Genomic DNA, 19,723 nt, shown 5'->3' on the forward strand with positions numbered 1-19,723 from the left:
GAGGAGGAGGAGGAGGAGGAGGAGGAGGAAGAGGAGTATTTGTTAGCATAGTACATGAGAGGGTGAAGATGTAGGATGTGCTTGGAGAGTAACTCAGAATCCAACTCACCAATTCACTACAATCCTAGGAAAGATCTAGGAAGATTATGCTTTTCTATAATGGAAGAACTCAGAAAAGGTCTCTAAGAAATGCTGGTCAGTGGCTTCCTTTACAGAGTCCTGCAGGCCTTATGCTCCCTCAAAGGTGGTAATGCCAAAGAAGACTAGAAAGATACAAATGTGCATAGACAACTGGTCTTTAAACAAAAGGACCAGAATGGGTGAGTGTGCTATGCAACAGCTCCTCTAGGCATTCAGTTCTGGCTTGGATCTACATGATGGATATATCATATTTCTATGGACTATGGATAAGGACTAAGGGAGAGAAGGAAGAGTTTGTATTCATCTGCCTAATTGGACTTTATTTTTATTTATATATTCTTTACCAATGTGAGCATATGCCCTGAGGAGTGATCTGCTAAATAGTGCAGCAGAAAATCAACCCAGTAGCTGAGACATCACGTCCTCTGGGCAAGAGAGCAGTTCTATCCAATACTGTAAATATGGAGGTAAACTTGGGGTGAATGCTTTGTAGCAACCACTTTAAGTTAGAAGCCATGCTCCCCAGGGGCCGAGATGGTAGAAAGGGGAAGGAATTAGGATAAATACTTTTATTTTAAAAATTAAAAAAAATGTAAACCCTTACCGTATGTCTTAGAATTGATATTAAGCATGCTTTGCAACTTCTGTTCTAGCTGTGTCTTCTCAGTAAATATCCTTTTGTGAAATCTAATTGGTTTTAACTGATTAAATTATATTGAAACACTAGTCAATCAATGACATATGAAATATAATAACTACGGCTAGTGATTGATATCAGGAAGAATACAGTCACCCTCTACCTCTCAAGTGTAGTCCTAGAACCCAGAGAAGGAAATGGAGCTTGCTTCCCATTTGAGGACCTGATTCTTCAGTGCAAGTGGGAGTTAAAATAAGGTGAGTCTTGGGGGCAGCTGGGTGGCTCAGTGAATTGAGAGCCAGGCCTAGAGATGGGAGGTCCTGGGTTTAAGTCTGGTCTCAGACACTTCCCAGCTGTGTGACCCTGGGCAAGTCACTTGACCCTCATTGCTTAGCCCTTACCTCTCTTCTGCCTTAGAACAAATACACAGTAATGTTTCTAAGATGGAAGGTAAGGGTTTTTAAAAAATTAAAAAAAGAAAAAAAAAGAAAATGGCAAACCATTTCAGTACCCTTTCTAGGAAAAGTCCATGGATAGCCATGGTCTGTGAGGTCACAAAGAGTTGTACATAACTGAACGGCTGAACAAGACCAACAAAGTGCTATTTTTAATTATTTCTTCCTCCTCTCAAGAGGGAACGCAGAAGGAAATGTTCCCCTAAGATGTTACCACAATGCCCTTCTCTCAAGATAAAAGAACTCAATCTGACACCAGTTTGACCCTGAAAGATTGTAAAAACCCATCCCTTTTATTCCAGCCATGAAAGGATGCTGGGGATCAGACACACCTAGCCTCCTTGACTAGTTTCAGGTTGTAAGTTCCTAGAAAGACCAGTCTTGGGCAAGTCTTTTTTGTACCTTATTAGCCACTTAATGGAGTATATTCTTTTGATGATCACAGGATGACAGATTTAAAGCTAGAAGAGACCTCTATTTTATAGGGAGGAAATTGAAGCTCTGAAAATGGGAAATGGCTTGTCTAAGGTCATGCCATCAGGCTCCCCTTCCAGTCATCACTGCCTCCTTCCCAATAAACAATCCCCACCCCACCTTCCTGTGTCCTTGTATCTCTTCCCAATGTAGATCAATAACATTTAGTCTCTGACTTCTTAGGTCACCTTTCTCCTCCAAGATTGCAGGGCTAGATTGGCCTGGATGAGCTTTAAGTTGCCAAGTCCCTACTAGCCTTAAATCTTACAATTTTATGAAGGGAGCTTCTGGGTAAAATCTGGGAGGGTGATCCCTGGTTTCTCTCTCTTTTTTTAAACCCTTACTTTCTGACTTAGTATCAACTCTAGAACAGAAGGACTAGGGCTAAGCAATTGGGGCTAAAGTGACTTGCCCAGGATCACACAGCTAGGAAATATCTGGGACCAGATATGAACCCAGGTTGTCCTGACTCCAGGCTTGGTTTTCTATCCACTGGCCACCTAGCTGTCCCAATCCCTTGTTGTGTATGAAGTCTAGCAGTGAGATGATGCCCAAACTTTTCTCACTATTCCTGTCAGTGATGCTCCTCCCACTCATGCTGTGAGAGCAGTACTCAAGAGGGATCTTAGAGTCTAGGATTCTAACAATTGTAGTCCCAGGTTTTTAGCTCCTGAGACTTTTGCTGTTTCATTTTGGAGAAAACACACAGCCCCTGCAGATCCCCATTTCCATGCCTGCACAATGAGAGGGGAACAGAAACAGTAAATTCAGAAGCATTGATAACTTCCTTGCTTTTGAACCAGCAAGGGCTGGGAAGAAATAAAGGTCTCTACATCTGTCAGGGATACAGATGTATGGACCTGCCCATATATTCGTCACTAACCTTTCTCCTCAATGGGGGCCCATGTCAGACAAATGAGTTTCGCTGTGCCAGGAGCTGAGACTGGAGAATTTTTGGCTGTCAAGGGTCCAAAGCCTTGAGATCCTCTGGGTCTTGGGTCTGGGAAGTCCTCCAAGATGCTAAAGAAAAGTATTGAATCTTCCAGTGGAACAATGCCCATCCAGGCACAGCTAGGGAGTTCAGGATTGCCAGGCACTGCCGACTCCTCAAGGGACAAGATCTGACCTGGTCACTGCCAGGTCTCTTTGATCCCCAATCTCATCCTCAGCCCCAGCCCCACCCTTTGTGAATAATGTCAGCTGCTTACAGGGTAGCTGGGGCCTGGCTTGGTTTCTTAATGATTTTCTTAATGGCATTGGAGTGAGGAAGTGGTTAAAGAATTGACCAAGGGATGGTGACAGAAGACGATTTTAAAGTATGTATAACAAGTCCCTATCATCCAGCAGTCATCCTATTTTATTGGTTTTAGGGGGATCTCTGAACCCTCTCCTCCTCTTCACAAGTTTTCAAATCTCTAAATTCACTAGCCTTCTCCAAATCACTGTCTTCCTAGTCCTCTTATTTGCACATCCCTATTCCTGCATCTCTGCTTCAGTATCTTTTTTTCTTTCAACAGTCCTATCCCTTCTGTAATCTCTTTGGTCTTCTGTATACCTACACTAGCCTCCTGTCTCTTTCCTCATCCCTCATGTATCCTCTTCTATTCCTTTACAGACTCCTTTGTTTCATTATATTCTCTGCCATCTCCCTGCAGTCTGACTCATCTTTTTGAATCTTCAGTCAGCCCCTTAATTCTGTCTTTGTCTCTGGGTCTTTCTGTCTCTTTATTTCTCTGTCTCTGTCTATTTCTGTTCTCTATCTCTGTTTCACTCCCTTCAATATCCTGTATTCTCTTTTAGTTCTTTGTAGTCTCTTTCAGGTTTTAATATTCTCTCAGTCCCCTGAAATCCATAAGCATCTATCTCCTTAAGTTCTCTTCTAGCCTTCTGAATCTTTCTCCAGGCTCCTATATACTCAGTTATTTCCCATATTGCTTGTCCCCAGCCTCCTTCCCTTAGATCCTCCCTGAGGTAGTTGTCTTTCTCCATATTCTTTAGATCCTCCCTTAACTCTCTGTATCCTCTCTCAGTCCTGTACCTTCCTTTGAAAGTCCCTCTATTTTCTTCCATCCTCTCAGATCTTCCCCGGATCCCTCTATCTTTTCACCTCTCCTTGTCCCCTTCCATAGCTCTGACCTCTGACTATCCTCTTCTAGTTCCCCTCTAATCTCCCACATGCTCCTGTATCCCTTTTCATCTCTTTGAGAGGCCCTATGGAATAATAGCGAGTGAAAGCATTGGACTCAAAGCCAGAAGGATCTGGGTTCAGGTCCTGCTCCTGAATCATATTGACCATGTGACTTTGGACTGACTACAAGTCACTGAGAAAATGCTAACTGTTTTGGTAGTGGGAGTTTCCTCACCTGAGAGTTTCCTATCCCAAGGAAATCACAGGTGTGTAGCCTTTGTCTCTATCCCAAGAATCTTCCCAAAAGGCTGACTGAGCTCCCTCCACTCCTTCAACATAACAACAATTAACCACAACACATGAAGATCAAAATCAGCATCAGGGAGGAGATCTCTCACTTGCCAGAAGGTAGGGGTGGGAGGACTCCAGGTGGGGGACTTTGTGATGATGCAAGGAGAAAAATACACGACTTTGTCTGCTGTCCTGGATGTCCTCATCCCAATCCTTCATACTCAGCTAGATAATGGAGAGTGGATCAGAAACTCAAATGACCTAAGGTGGGGATAGAAGCTTGGGGGTTGGGCAGAGCAGCCAAGGGTCAAGCTCTACCCAAGAGAGGCTGCTTTTCCTGGACTTGGGCCTCTGAGTGTAGAAACTGTGTTTTGTTCTGGTAACCCTGATATCCCCCAACTTCTAGCCAAGTTCATAAGTTTATAAGGATAGTAAGTATATATAACATATAACAGTAGAGTAAGTTTGTAAGTATGGTAAGTATACATGGCACATAACAATATAAGTTTAAAAGTGTACTAAGTATAGATGACATTTAACCATAGAGTAAGTTTGTAAGTAAAGTATATATGACATATAACACTATCATAAGTTTGTGAGCATATATAACATAAACATATAATAAGTTTATAAATGTAGTAAGTATATATGACATACAACAGTATAGTGAGTATATATGACATAACACTATTGTAAGTTTGTGAGTATAAATAACATAACCATATAATAAGTTTATAAGTGTAGTAAGCATATATGACATACATGATATAATGTGTACATGATATAATGCTATCGCAAGTTTGTGAGTATATATAACATAACCATATAATAAGTTTATAAGTACAGTAAATATATACAACATACAACATTATAGTGAGTATATATGACATATAACACTATTGTAAATTTGTAAGTATATATAACATACCCATATAATAAGTTTAAAAGTGTAAGTATATGACATTTAATAGTTTAATAAGTTTGTAAGTAAAGTGCATATGACATAAAATACTAACATAAGTTTGTGAGTATATATAACATAACCATATAATAAGTTTATAAGTTATACCAATGTGGTTGGATTGGAGGAATCTGAGCACATGGAAGGTGCCTAACTGGAAACAATATGTCTACACAATATGTCTACATTATGGAAAGAGGGAAGGAAGGAAGGAAGGGAGGAAGAGATTGAGGGAGGGAGGGAGAGAAAAAGGAAAGAAGGATAGGAGGCAAGAAGGGAGCAAGGGAGGAAGGGAGGAGACAAAGAGGGAGGAAGGAAAGAAAACAAGCATTTATTGTGTACTTATATGAGCTAGGCACTATGTTAAGTGCTTTATAGATATTATCTCCTTTGATATTCACAACCCTGGGAGGTAGGTGCTATTATTAGCCCCATTTTATAGCTGAAAAAACTAAAATGGCCCAGAATCAAACAACTAGTAAATGTCTGGGGATGGATTTGAACTCAGATCTTCCTGACCCTTAAGTACAGTGCTGAATCCACTGCTAAGTATTGTATTATATATTAAAATACAAATAGAAAAGCAAGACAGTCCCTGCCTCCATCAACTGATGGACTCGAAAGGCTCAGCATGTGGAAACTCCTTAGCCTGAGTCAATATGTCAACATGTTGAATGAATGAACAAATGAATAAAGCATTTATTAAGTACTTACAATATACAAAGTACTAAGGTAGAATATAAGTAGAAAATTAAGATTGTTCTTGTTCTGTTCTTGTTCCTTTCATGATGCACATCTTCACTTTACTGGTGGCATCCAGTAGGTACCCCAACAACCTTCCCCAAAACTCCCAGCTGGCATCCCTGGGTAGGATCAAGGAACCTTCTTGGAAAAGGAACATTGACATTTTCCCTTCCCCTACCAACTTCAAAGAGGCATCTTATGGAGTGTGTTGAGAGCCCAGACATCTGGGTCCCAGCTCAAGTGACTTAAAGCCTATACAGCTCAGGTCCTATTGACCCTGAGGTCTTTGGGATGGGTCTCATGTGTGTTGGGCTGTGTTCAAGGTGATCCTGTGTGCCTCTCATGCTGGGGTTCCTGGTACCCTTTTTTTTTCTAAGACAGGGTATTTAGTATGTGGTGCAATGAGTGAAATTTTTTTTTTGTTTGTTTGTTTTTAAACCCTTGTACTTCGGTGTATTGTCTCATAGGTGGAAGAGTGGTAAGGGTGGGCAATGGGGGTCAAGTGACTTGCCCAGGGTCACACAGCTGGGAAGTGGCTGAGGCCGGGTTTGAACCTATCCTCCTGTCTCTAGGCCTGACTCTCACTCCACTGAGCTACCCAGCTGCCCCCAATGAGTGATATTTTTAACATGGAATGAGACCTAAGTTTAGATCCCAGATCAGAATTTAACAGCTGAGTCTAAGGGAGAACATCCAATTTCCACAAACCTACTGTATCAAAAGCATGAGATTTTCACTAGACTGAAAGTGTTGAAAAAATCTGATTATAAAATAGAGTAACTTTTTTCTTCCACTCTAGGAAGTCAGCCAAAAGGTCAAGAATAATAGGAAATGTGTCTGCCAATAAAACATGGGTCAGTGCAGACAAATAAGCCAGCAGCCTCTAAATGGCATCAGAAATGGTTCAGAAGCACATACCACCTCCAGGGCTCTGTGTTTAGCAAAGGCATCTCTTGAGAAAGCCCAGTTTAGTCATGTAATATCATTTCTGCTATGCAAAATGGAGGGCAGAATGATTAACATATAGAGGTTTGGAATTTGCAATGAATTGAAGTTTAGCATGAGCCAGGAATGAAAAACTATTACTAAGGAGGGTATATAAGGAGCTTTGAGACTGGAAGAGAGGGTCTCATTCTGGAGAAGAGATTTTGGTGGGAGGTTGTGGTTGGGTAGGCCAAGTCAATTTAGGTTACCAGCAGCCATTACTGATCAATACCTTAGTTCCAATCCTGTGTGAATTTATATGATATATCCTAATTATTAATCATCTAAGAAGAAGCACCATCAATTCCATCAAACAGCCTGGTTCAGGTTAAGCAGCCTGGCCTGGCCAGATTGCAAAGGAGAAATATAAATCTCTACAACTGCTATTCTCAAACCCTGATTACCTTCAAGCTAATATTATCTGATCATCTGTAGCTTTAGCCAAGTTTTCCTTTGTACCTCTTACCTTCAGTTCCCTGTTTCCTTTCCCTGAGTTTGTTATCATTAAATACTGAAACTAATTTAGGTGGATGTCATGTTTACCCTAAGGATTATTAACATAACTTTAGGTATCTGAAGGAAGAGGGATTATTCAATCTGTAAATTAAGCCACAGTCAAATATAGCGTTTATCCATGCTATAAACCAGGATAAGTGGATAGAAGAACTGTGAAATACAAACCACAGCTTATTCACTAATCTACTTATTCCTGGGACACTGTTATAATGAAGTTGGGTATAACAGCTTCATCTTAATTCACCTGAGGGGTCCTGAGTATTTCACCATCACAACTAAAGTGTGACACCTCAATTACTCTGTCCTGAAATGCCATGAAGGATCTTAAAGGTCTAGTGTTCAGAACTTGAAAGATTCAGGGGGCCAAACCCAAAGAGGTGAAGTTGAGCACAGGAACTCAGGTGACTCAAGGCAAGACCAAGCAGGGTCCACCCCTATTCTCCTCAAAAGCACAGGAAGGTGTGGATCCTGGCCCTGGCACAAAGCTCTAATTCAGGAATTAAAGCTAGAGAGAGGAGTAAATCAAAGAAGATATTCACCAGGATTTTTGAAAATATTATTGTAGATCTAGTGAGGTCTAAAAATCCAGTCTAGAAGGAAAACATAATTCTGTAATAACCACAAGCAACAATTCAAAGGGGAAAAAATGGACTTCCCACAAGGATTATATGAATATCCAGAAGTGAAGAAAGAGATAAAAATGAAATTAAAACTCTGGAGAAGGAAGTGGGAAAAGAATAAATGGCTTAGAAGAAAAAATTCTATATATATATTGTCCAAGTAACAGATTACCCGAAAACTAGAATAGATGACACAGAAATCAATGTCTGTATGAGACAGCAAGAAAGACTAGAATAAAGCCAAAAGATTGAAAAGGTAGACGAAAAAGAAAGCTATTGACATAAAAAAAAACTGTTTTTTTTTTTTGTAGAGAATTTACGAATTATTAGACTCCCTGAAAATGACGATTAAAGAATCCACTCATCAATTCCTGAAATAAATCTTAAATAGAAGAGACCGGGGAGTGTTATAGCCAAAATATAGAACTTCCACATAATACAAAATATCACAAATATCCATAAAGAAGTAGTTCAAGGACCAAGGATCCACAGTCAGGATCACATAAGACCTGGCAGCTTCCACTGTAAATGAGAAGAAATTTTGGAATAAAACATCCCAATTATCCAATATAAAAGGCAAAAGAAACAGGCTTTATTACCAAGAATATGTTGCCCTGCAAAGCCAAGTGATTTGCCCAGGATCCCATAAATAGGAAGTGAATGCATTACCAAAATGCTCTATATTTGGCCCTAAGGTTTTCCAACCCTTGGAAAAGAGGACTTTAAATATTCCTGATGAAAAGATTGGGGCTGATTAAGAACTATGAAATACAAACAGAAAACTCAAGAGAAGCCTACAAAGAAAATTTTATTTGTGCAATTGGAAAGGGCTTTCTGATGATGAAGTATTCCCTCTAATGAGGGAGAGGAGGAAATTAGAGTATCTCCAGAACACAAAATGGAGCAAGCTCATAGATTTATTATTCAGATCCAAACTCAAGTCAGGAATTTGTGGAGCTCAGATGAGAGGACCAGACGTTGCCATGGATCACTTTGGGAGCACTGAAAGCTTCCAGGTTCCCAGTCTGAGTTGTCTCTGATATCTAGAAATGACATAACACTCAATACCCTAAGAAGGCAGAAGCAGGACCTCGTCAGACATTCTCTTCAGAAGTGCATGGGTCCTGCCCAAGTCTGAAGTCAGGAAACAGGCCTGCCACAAAGAGCTATTACGATGTTAGGAAGTCTCATGACACAAACACAAAAGTAGGAATGACTAACATGGCTTGGGCATAAAAATTTTGGAAGAGACGAAATAAGAGTTTAAAAAAGGAGACAGTTTAAAATGGTATTGTAAATGAAATTTGAACCCTAAAAGGGAAAAAAAGTGAAAAGAATTAAAAGTTATGGGAAACAAAAGAATTGGAAAGAGATTCAACAATTTGGTACATGAGGTTCAACACCTTGCCTAAGCAACAAACTTCCTGAAAATAATAATGGATCAAAGAGAAATAAAAAACTTCATGGGACAAGAAGAAATATCAAATAAAGTCTAAAGGTTAATAAATAGATGAAAGTAAAAAACATCTGATCTGAAAAACAAAGCAAAGAGAAAAACTTTAAGAATCACTGGACTACTTTGATGCTATGAACTTTTTTTTTTAAAGCCTAGACATTATATTCCAAGAAATCATAAAAATAAATTGATCCAATCTCTTCAAACCTGAGGGCAAATGGAAATAAAAAGATTCACTGGTCAATTCCTAAACATACCCCCAGGAACATTATGATCAAAGCCCAGAGATTCCAGGTCAAAGAAAACATAATATAAGCATCCAGAAAAAAAAAAATTCAGGTACTGAAAAGCTACAGTCAGGGTAACACATGAGTTAGCTACCACTATAAAGAAGGGGAGAGCTTGGAATATGTTATTACAGAAAATAAAGAGGATAGACTGATAGCCAAGAATAACTTACTCACAAAAAATGAGTAAAATTCTATGGGCAGGGTGGGGGATGATCCTTTAATGATAAAGGATCTCCAGGTATTCATGAAAAAAGACTAGAATTTTTGGGAAATTTTGAGATTCAGATACAGAAGATCATAAAAAGATAAATATTAATAAATATCCATAAAGGACTCAAAAGAGACAGATGGCTTACATTCTAAAATAGAGAACGATATATTTGTCCCCTTTGAAGTCTATCATCATCAGGAGTCATTGAGGGAGTCTTATTAGTCACAAAGTCTAGGAGCAGTTCTTTTAAGTTTTGAAGATCTTTTAAAAAAAAAAGAATAAAAAAGTGAAGGGAAGAAGAATACATTGGGGTTGTGGAGGAATGGAAAGAGAAGTTAGGGAAAATTATCGCAAAATTAGGATATACAAATAGACATCTATACAGACAAGGAAAAAGAGATGAAGAAGTAGTTTATACTTGAACCTTATTTTCATCTAAACTGGCCAAGAGAGAATAGAATACAGATACATACACATACATACACACACAAAATTTTACATTGTCTTTTTAGCATTCTCATGTATATGTAGAAATGCTATTTTTTTCTGTTGTTTTACCTAAAAAATTTTAATTTACAAATTAAATTATCTATTCTACTCACTAATTTTACAGATGAAGAACTTGTGTCCTAGTAAAGTGAAATGATTTGCCCAAAGTTATTCAACTAGTCAATAATTACTTCATTCAGTCCCTACAATAAACGCTGATAGGCAAATTTACCATCTCAATTAAATTGGTAAGTTCCTTGAGGAAATCTTTACATCCTCAGTGCCTAGCATAGGACCTATACATGGCAAGGACATAGTAAATGAGGATAATATTTGAAGTGATGGTAATTATGGAATGGTGATGGTTATAAAAATGATGGGGATGGGGATGGGGATGGTTGTAATGGGTATTAAAATGATGGCATAAGAAATAGTGATGATGGTGGACATGACATGGTAGTGATGATGGTAAGGTAAAAGTTGATGTGGGTCTTTAAAGACAAAGGATAAGAGAACAAAGAAATAGGCAAGAGCCTGGGACACCAGGAAAGCATTTATTATTCTTGTTAAATATTTATGAGGTAAAGATTGGCTAACATTACAGAAAGAACAAGGACAAATGCTATGGCAGTTGTGGAAATATAGGGACACTAATTCACTATTGTTGGAATTATGAACTGATCGAACTATTCTAGAGAACAATTTGGAATTGTGTCCAAAAGGGTATAAAACTGTGCATATCTATTGACCCAGCAAGACCACTACTAGGTCTGTATCCCAAAAGGATACAAATAAAGAGGAAAAGGAACTATATGGACAAATATATTTATAGCAGCTCTTTTTATGGTGGCAAAGAATTGGAAATTTTTGAATTGGCTGTCAATTGGGGAATGGTGATGGGATATTATTGTGCTATAAGAAATGACAAACAGGATGGTGTAGAAAGGAATTTTAGGAGATTCATGGAAAGGTGGAGTAGATGGGGAAAGAAAGGTAGCCGGGTGAAGGGAAGCCAGAGGAAGCCCCCAACCCAGAGGGGGGAATTGACCCAAGCCCTTCAGAGCTCAATAAAGATCAGGAAACAATTTAAGGGTATAGAATAACTGGGTTTATTTTATTTACCAAAAGGAAAGGTCTAGATAGGCTCAGAGGTAGATCTCCAGCAACTATGTTGGGACCAAGGCTCTTCCTCCAAAAAGGCTCTGGGGAGAAAAAGGCTTCTGCAGAAAAGGCGCCCAAAATCTCACTCTTATACTTTCTCAGACACATCCCACAAAGTAAGGGGATATGTCTGAGGAAGTTGTAGTAGGGAGTGCTGGGAGATGTAGTCTCCCAGGGTTAGTGCATTTCAAAATGCACATTCTCCCCCCCCGTGATCCTTTGGGAGACCAGTCTCCCCAATGTATCATAACAAACATAAATAAATTTACAATCACAATAAAATAAACAGTATATACATCAATACAAGGGGGGAAATAGCAACAATTTTTACAACAAAAGAAAATCAAATACTTGGCATTTTTTTTACAAAAAAATTCAGGGGGCAATCCTCTTCTTTTACAATCCTATCTATCTATCTATCTATCTATCTATCTATCTATCTAGTTATGTAGAGATGGATGCATGGAATCCCTGCAAAGATACAGGGACAACCTCACCCAGAATTCTAGGGGACCCCCCCTGGAGAACTTTGGGTGAGGGGGCAGTTGAGAAGAGTTGGCAGTTGTTTTGTGGGGGTTGAAGTGAGCAGACACACTGCTTACTGCTTCTGACTTGGGGGTTTACCTGAGGGGCCATTGTGGCATAAGCCAGTGTGGTTTCTATTCAGGAGTTAGCCTGTTTGTTAGAATTAATCCTTATAAATATCAATATAATAATTATTTAGTGATTTAGTGAATTAGATACATAAATTATCTAACAAGAAAGCCAGGTCAGCAGGTGCCTTCACCCCCTCCTGTGGGGGGGAAGGGCAGCTTCAACCTAATAGATCAGGGCCACCTTTCCTTATTCAAATACCTTCATTAACTCCTCTAGTTTTCCTTTTTTACTTCTTAATGTAAGTTTTACCTTGAAATCTGTGCCTGAAAATTATTTGGGGGAATACTCACAACTCAAGTCTGGTCATCTAGTTTGAATCCTATCAGCAACCAGTTTTAAGAAGATCATCTCAGTCCTCAACAGTTAGATATCTAGCTTCTACCCATTCCTCTATTAGACCTGTGAGGAATATAAACAAAAAAAGGGAACATCATTGGGGTTTAGCCATAACAGAAACTCACCTCCATTTTCTAACTGAAACATCAACTGTTTAGGGGGGAGGAGTTTGAGATCCAGGAATGTCTAACCCCCTCCTTTCTCACTGAAGCCTGTCAATCAGTGTTTGTGACTTGAAGGTCTACAGGCCCTGACACATTTATCTGCTTCTCCAAATTATCTGTTATTATCATCATAACAGTTTTGGCCAGCCAGCCTAGGATTTTTTACTCTAGAACCTAGTGGAGAAGAGATATATGGCCAGTATGATCAATAGAGCAATTATTACTTTGGGGTGCTTTGGAGTTTTACTGTATGGGATTTGGCAGACTTGTGCCACATTTTGGTTTGTCACAGTTCCCCAATTTTTTAAAACAGTGATAGAACTTTATGACACTTACCTTTGGCTAACGATAACAGTGGGGGATGCCTTGGCTTATGTACCATCAGGGATAGCCATGACTGCAACTTGCTATGGGGCCCTAATGATTTTGAGGACGGTACTGGCTTTCACATTTGGAAAGGCTGAAGTTACTAACCCGGTTATGGAACAGATGTTGGAACATATGAGGACACTGATAGAGATTAACAAACAGATTAGAGAAGGGAAGGAATTAGATGCTAAGACGATTATGCAATTGGAAATACTAGAGAACACCGTCACAACAAAGAAGGGGGGTGAAATACAACAAGAGATTAAAAACGACAACTCAGAAAAGCAAGAAGTTGCAGGGGCAGAGGCAGCTCCTGTAACAATCCTTCCCATAACAGATAGGACAATTGTGCAACTGGATGCTGGAATCATACACGTCAAGGGCTACAAACCATTTACTGGGGGGTAGGGGGATCTAGCCTATTCCTCTATCAGACCTGTGAGGAATATAAACAAAGAAAGGGAACATCATTGGGGTTCAGTCATAACAGAAACTCACCAGAAGAATCTTAGTCAGTCTCCATTTTCTAACGGAAACACCAACTGTTATATACATATAAAACAAATGCATTTAAAACGTATGAATTTAACAAAAGAAATGAAATTTTAACAAAGCAAATGAATTTAAAACAAAACCCTGCAAATTTCAAATTTTCACATCTGGTTTTTCTTAGGATCTCCTGGAGCATCATGTGGACTCTGTGGGTATCTTCATCTGGAATCCAGGAGGCAGCAAATTTCTTTCACTAAAATAACTTAAAGTCTTTTCATATGAAATAAAAACACATTCCCCCCTGAGGAGGATAGAAAAAAACAATGACATCGCACAGGGATAGATGGCTGAGGCATGAGGTATATGAATCACAGGCAATTAAAGCCATCAGAAAAAATAGCACAAAAAGCCAAATAACTATTGGATGAAAATTCTAAACATCCAATCCTAAATTTTATATGGAATAAATTCTAAACAAGAAAAAAGAAAATCGCAATATGTCTTTGAATAATGCCCAATTAAAGTAATCCATATCCAACAGCATGCACTTACTCACTTAGCAGTCAGGACCATAGTCAACTACCATAGTAAGAAGATTAGGAAAAGGACTAGATTCTTTTTATTGGTCTGATATTTCATCATTTCTTCTTTTGTTATTGTTTCTCAGGGATAGAATATGGAATTGTTAGGTACTTGATATAAATTTCACAAGGAGTGTAGTATAAGGAGTCCTACATTTTAATATATGTCAAGTGCCACAACCTCATGTCTCACCCTAGGTTCAAGTCCTTTTTTTTTTAATTGGCGTAGAAGTCTTAGCAATCCTAGAAGGATTGGCTTCTCTTTTTTGACCTGTGTGCTCTTTTGGCATTATTCAAGTTAGGTACATGCTGCTTTGGCACTGTGTGGATGTCTGTGCTTCTTTGGCACTGTATAGATGAGGTCTGTGCTCCTTTGTGATCCCATTTCTTCAAATCAGACATATGTACTAAGTCCCATAATAGCAAAATACCAATGGCAGTTTCAGTAGTCTAAGGCTTTTGGGCAGGCAGTTACAGTTAGACCTAATGGACACAGTAAACCTCCACTAATCTAATAATCAAAAACTCTTTCAATTTAGATAGATGACATGTGCTTAGGAAAATTCAAAGTGCACATGCAATTATAAAAATGTGCTAAAAACTATCAATAATATGGAAATAGGTCTTGATCGATGACACATGTTAAAACCAGTGGAAATGTGTGTTGGTTTTGGGGGGCTAGATGGGGGGGTGGAGGGGAGAGTAAGAACATGAATCATGTAACCATGGAAAAATTTTCTAAAAAATAAAAATTGAAAAAAAAATTTAATGACAAAACAAAACAAAACAAAAAAATTGCTAAAAATTTAAAAATGTATATATCTCCTATAATCAGTGACAATAAAAATATATATCTATTGCAATTTGTGTCACTTAAGGAGGGATAGAACATAATGGTTCTTACCCAAGAATTTAAATGAATTTCCTCTTAACTTAGCCATGGTCCACAGTGTGAGTGCAAATGTAGATAAAACAATAAATTATTAATGAAAATACAAAAATTTCATGAAAAGCACAAAGTGCAAATCAAGTCAAATGCAAATCAAGCCAATTCAATACACGTTTCCTAATATAGGTTTTCTTTGAGGTAATATATGTTCAAATCTTCCAAATACACAAAATAAAAGTTTTCCAAAGTATCAATACAATACAAGTTGTTATGGACTTCCAAAAAGGCAAATCCAGGGTCAAATAACAGGATGGCACAAATAAAGATAAGGGGGTAGACAGGCACTGTATTACAAACTTCTTCTTCTTCTTCTTCTTCTGCTATTTTTAAGGGAGATAATAGCAACAAAACAACAAAAGCAATAGAGTTTTAAGGGGTACCACCACGTGGAGTGGCAGTAGCACCCTGAGTAGTTCATGGATGAGCTCCACTTAAAAGATATTGTTGTGGGGTTATTTGGTTTGAGTTATCTGCCCAAGTTATGTTCCTAGAATTATCAGTTCTGAAATTGCGATTCCTATAGTTATTATTCTGATAGTTGTTACTGAAATTATTATTTCTATAGTTGCTGTTTCTAAAATTATTGTAGTTATTATTATTATTATTATTATTATTATTCCTGATTGTTTGGAATAGATTTCTGCAATTCATCATTACATGGTTCTTTTTCTCATAGAGGTGGCAGGTCAGAGAATTATAATTAGATTCTTGGAGAGGGGCAAGTGGTATTGGTGTAGTATCATGCCCTTTTTCCTGTTTATCTATTTTATTACATTATGATTTCAGTTCTTTTTGTATGGTTCCAATAGATCATTGGTTTCCAATAGAAAGATCATTAGTCTCTGCTGTTTTCTCTGCATGTTCTTTTGAGACATACATAGTAGTTCTCAATTCTTCCAGCTCCATTTTGGGCCATTTTGAGCAATGCATTTAAAATAGTCTTGGAGCACTCTGCAAGAATTATTAATGAATTGATGCCTTATTTGTCCAATATCTTTATCATTAGAAAGATCTAGGTCTAGGTACCTACCTCCCAGCTCAATGAGCCTATCCATAAATTGGGAGGGTGTCTCATCATCATTTTGCATAAGGTGGTAGAATTTTGTCCAAGCATCTGGTCGTTCAGCACATTCTCTCATTGCTTTGAGAATGGTGGTTCTAGCATTGCTTAATTGTAAATAGTCCCTGGGAACATTATAGTCCCATTGAGGATCTTGAAGTGGCCAGTGTGCAGCATCATGCCCTCAGGCTTTATTCACGAGAGATGATTTTATTTCTCTTGTGTTCCATCAGAAAGGCTTGAAGTAATTTTTCAACATCCTTATAAGAAGTGTAAGGGAGAAAAAGGGGTTTTATGGGTTCAATATATTAAAGGTGGTCGCCAGAGGATTGAACTATTATCAATCCTCAATTAAGAAAAATCTCAAATCAAAATTGACTTTCATGTAAATATGAGAGAAGAAAAAGAGGAAGACATTAAGAATCTATCTTACTTGGCCTCAGACACTTCCCAGTTGTGTGACCCTGGGCAAGTCACTTGACCCCCATTGCCCACCCTTACCACTCTTCCACCTAGGAGCCAATACACAGAAGTTAAGGTTTTTTTTTTTTTTTTAAAGAATCTATCTCACTGATTAGTTCAGGTGTATCTTAACCCTCAGCTGAGGGTTAAAGGGCCTGAGGCCCAGAGGTGAATGGAGCAAACTCCACTCACAGAGTCTATAAAAAGAAGTTTCCCAATAGAAGTTTAGGAAGATTCAGTCTTTAAACTCACCACGTGGAACAGTCAAGGTCATGAACCAGCAAAGCTCCCTCAGGTCTCCTTCACCACACCAGTCACAGTCTCACTCCCCTTCCTCTTTAGAAGGGGTCACATATATGTCACTTCCAGTGCCTTCCCTTAGCCTACGTGTCCAATCACAATAGATGCTTTCTCATAGAAAGCGTAGTGGGCAGTGCGTCAATTTTGATTCATTACTCACTCTAGCACACATGGGCTAGGACCTCCCAGAATTGGAAGGTGCTCTCACCTTTTGTGATTAAATCTATAGATGGGCAGTGTAGACTTAATCCAATTATCACAGAAGGATCATATTGGAAGAATATGTTCGCCATCTTTTTCATTACGGCTACAGGGTCATTTTGGAAACTAAAGATATCTTTTAAAAATTTTTTAATATCCTGGGGTGTGAAAGGAGTATGATGTCTTAAGTTTATCACATCCCCAGTTCGTCCTATTGTGGGCACTTCCCTTAAGGGGAAAAGGTCATCATAGGAATCAAAATCAGTCTGTGGTTTTTGTTTTTTTTCCGAGTCGTTTGGGTGCTTATCAAGGTAGTACAAGTATTTGGAGTTATTTGTGTGCTTACCAAGGTCTTCTTTTGAGTTGTTTGCGTGCTTATTGAGGCAGTATTGGTAGGAACCTGTATGATCTGGGTTGGAGTTGGTTGTGGGCTGGGAGAAGGGACAAGAGAGGACAGGGAGAGGATGGGGTGTCAGGAGAAGTAACAGGGGAGGTAGGGTTGGCCAAGAGATGCACAAGATGAGAGAGGAGTTTCTTAATACCAATCTCTTTATTTCAGGAGAATTAGGAGAAATAGGACTTTCCTCTGAGTATTTCGGGAACAGACTCACAAAATTTTGAATCTGATTTTTGAATTGGATCCTCCTTTTCCAGTGCATTGTGCAGAGTGTATTTGAAATTGTCCAACTGGAATTGTGCAGCTGGTTGGATTTTGGTTTACATTTTCCCATTTGCAGCCTTTTGCTCCTTCATATTGGAAATTAAGAAAAGAAGATTCCCTAGCAGCATCAGAAGGAGGAGGCATTTGGAAACTGTAAAGGTTTCCAATTTGGCAAAAGCCAAAAAGGTTTTCTGTATAGAAGTGATCATATTGAGCAGCTTCTATCGATTTATTTATTTACTTAGTCCCATCTATTTATTTGTTTGTTTGTTTACTTGTTTTTGTTTATTTATGATTTTTGATTGATTGATTTAGTTTAAGCTGCAAAAAAATTTTATTTATTTGTTTTTGGTGCTGCCCTACAGTGACAGAAATGTAGGTAGCACAGCAGTTTAGCAAGGGAAAAAAAGGAGAAAATACACTGAGTGCTCAGTGCTGGTCTCTAGTGGCCAAGATGCAGTACTACAGGGGAGGAGAAACTTGGTGGGGGAAGGGAGTTATGCTGGTGGGGGGGTGGGACTTGTGGGTAAGGGGGTGGAGTTAAGGCACTGTGGGGTTCTGGGAACCAAAATGGAGGAAGGGGGTGGAGCTGAAGCACCCTGAAGCACTCTGGGTTCCTTTCTACAAAGTTAAGTAGGGTTTTCTGGCTTTGGGCTTTTCTTTTCTTTTCCTCTGAGTAGGTAGTTAAAGGTAGGAGCAGGCAGGGAGCTTGTGAAGCAGGCGGGGGTGGGTGGAAGTGGGAGAGAGGGACCAGGGTTTTTCCAGTCCCTTGCTGGGATTTTTAGCCAGAACCTCTGCTGGGTTTTAGCCTGGCAAGGGTGAGGGGGATTTAGATCTGCAACCTCTGCTGAGGCAGAGGAGCCTAGCAAGAGTTTAGTAGGGGAAGGGACCCTCACTGGGCTGGGTTTTGGGTGGGAAAATTTTTTTTACTTACCAATAGGCAGTAAGGCAGGTTCAGGCATGTAGGCAGTAGGTTCAGATTCTATTAAGGTCGGCATTAAATATAGAAGAGAATTTTAGGAGGCAGAGGGAAAAGTAGGGTAGATAGGGAAAGGAAGGTAGCCAGGTGAAGGGAAGCCAGAGGAAGCCCCCAGCCCAGAGGGGGAAATTGACACAAGCCCTTGGAGCTCAATAAAGATAAGGAAACAACTTAAGGGTATAGAATAACTGGGTTTATTTAAATTATGGAAAGGAAAGGTCTAGGGAGGCTCAGAGGTAGATCTCCAGCAGCTATGTTGAGACCAAGGCTCTTTCTCCAAAAAGGCTCTGAGGAGAAAAAGGCTTCTGCAGAAAAGGCACCAAAAATTTCACTCTTATACTTTCTCAGACACCTCCAACAAAGGAAGGGCATGTGTCTGAGGAAATTGTAGTAGGAAATCCTGGGAGATGTAGTCTCTCAGAGTTAGTGCATTTCAAACTGCACAATGGTTTCAGAAAAATCTGCCAAGACTTATATGAACTTATATAAAATGAAATGAGCAGGAATAGAAGATTATTGTTCACAGTTCAACAGTATAACAATGATCAGCTGAGAAAGATTTAGCTATTTTAATTAGTACAATGGTCTAAGGCAGTGATGGTGAACCTTTTAGAGATCACATGCCATGCCCCACTGCAGCCCCAGAGACCTTATGCTGTGTTCCAACCCCAATACCAAGTGCTAGGTGGGGCAGGTCCTCCCACCTCCCCCATACACACACACACACACACAAGGGAGGGAGAAAGAGCTCCCATTAGGCTGCTGGATAGACTGGTGAGGAATGTGAAAAAATGTCATCAGGCATGGTGAAGAGGGGGAGAGGAGCAGTTCCACCTGAATTCCTCTGCCCTTCTAGTAATGAACTTTAAGGGGAGGAGGTAACACACATGCCCACAGAGAATACTTACTCTATGTGCCATCTTTGGCATGCATACTATAGGTTCGCCATCACTG

This window comes from Gracilinanus agilis, chromosome 4, assembly GCF_016433145.1.
Source record: "Gracilinanus agilis isolate LMUSP501 chromosome 4, AgileGrace, whole genome shotgun sequence".
Taxonomy (NCBI): domain Eukaryota; kingdom Metazoa; phylum Chordata; class Mammalia; order Didelphimorphia; family Didelphidae; genus Gracilinanus; species Gracilinanus agilis.